The sequence below is a fragment of the Lycium ferocissimum genome, chromosome 8 (genome assembly GCF_029784015.1).
Source record: "Lycium ferocissimum isolate CSIRO_LF1 chromosome 8, AGI_CSIRO_Lferr_CH_V1, whole genome shotgun sequence".
Classification (NCBI taxonomy): Eukaryota; Viridiplantae; Streptophyta; class Magnoliopsida; order Solanales; family Solanaceae; genus Lycium; species Lycium ferocissimum.
The window spans coordinates 44923730-44925494 of record NC_081349.1 but is presented as its reverse complement, the minus strand read 5'-3'; positions in this window follow the sequence as shown (position 1 = coordinate 44925494).

Here is a 1765-nt window from a genome sequence, read left to right as displayed (position 1 = left end):
TATGATTATTTTAATTAGAAACATGATCATGGACCGTAAAAAATGATTGATATCCTTTATTAACATTACTATGCATATTATTTGTATTTCTTAAAGATGCGGTTGACACTCACACGTCTAGACTATTCTAGAAAATTATCAACTTTACACCATGTTTTTGATTTTTCTATTTTTAAAGGTTGAACCCATCGAAAGACACCTAAAGTTGACACGATTTTTCACTTAGAAACCTCAACTTAGGGATGTTCCTATTGAACACCTAAACTACCCGAATTTTGTTCTAATTAGACACTTTTTCATGAATCAGCCAAATATGTAGCACTCGCCGTGTCAAAGTGGCAAATTAAATGAATACATGTGGCATATATACCCAAAATAATTATTAAAAAATGTATTGTGAGTAAAAAAGACCTACTTTTAAAACTATCTAGTTAATTACTTAGAAATGACCATTTCAACAAAAAAGAAATGAAATAAGAATTGCAGCTATCTCCAGCACCCACCCACCCCTCGACCGCCAACGACGTGCCCTTCCACCTTCACCCGCTACCATCCCACACTTAAAATAACTAGATTAACAAAGTATGACCAATTACCACTATTAAACAAGTTAGGACGAACAAAAGAAGCTAATTGGAACAAGGAAAATCATAAGGAAGCAATTCTGCGCACTCTTGGAAAACTCTTCGAGTTTCTTTGACTAATGCACTGCCGATGATCTTTGTAACTATAGAATATGCTAAGAGTGGTGTTTTGAATGAAGAGATGAGAAGAAGATCTCAAGCTCCCTCTTCGAACACTTTACACTTTGATGTTTTGGTTACTGAAGACAGAGGGAGAAGCAACTTCAGAGGTCGATCAGAATGACAGAGGCAAAAGTAGAAGCAAGTCAAGAAACTCCAGGTACAAGAATATTACATGCGACTATTGTCACTTGCAAGGGCACATCAAGAAACATTGCTACAGGTTTAAGAGAGACCAAAAAAAGCAAAAGAAAGATGGCGATTATTGAAAACGTGTTGCTGTTGTTGCTGAAAATGATCTTCTTATTGCTTGTGGTAAAAATGACATCAATCTTGTTTGTGATGTTCAGGTGCCACTTCTCATGTCGCGCCAAAGAAGAAATTATTTTCTTCCTATACTCCAGGTAATTTTGGAATGTTACGAATGGGCAATGATAGTGGGGTTGAGGTATTTGGCATTGGCACAGTTTGCTTGAAAAGTAAGAACGGTTCGAGGTTGGTTCTTAACAATGTCAAGCATGCTCCAGATGTTCTTCTGAATTTAATTTTTGTAGGAAATCTTGATGATGAGGGTTATAATTAAACCATTGGTGGTGGCCAGTGGAAGCTTCTTAGAGGTTCAATGATTGTGGCTCGAGGTAACAAGATATTTGACGTGTACTTATTTTGGGGCTCCATTTGTGGTGACTGTTAAATTTGGTAGATAATGATACTTCATAAGAGTTATGACATAGAAGGCTAAGTCATATAAGAGAGAAGAGGATTGATAATTTGACTAAGAAGAATTTGCTTTCTGGAGTGAAACAAGCAAAGTTAAAGAGATGTGTTCATTGCTTAGCCGGGAAACAGAAAAGAGTTTCCTTTCAAAGTCATTTGCCTTCGTGAAAGCTTGACTTGTTGGAGTTGGTACATTCTAATTTGTGTGGTCCTTTTAAAGTAAGTTCTCGTGGTGGTGCACTTTACTTTGTGACTTTTATTGATGAGCATTCTCGCAAACTCTGGGTATTTCCTTTGAAGTCCAA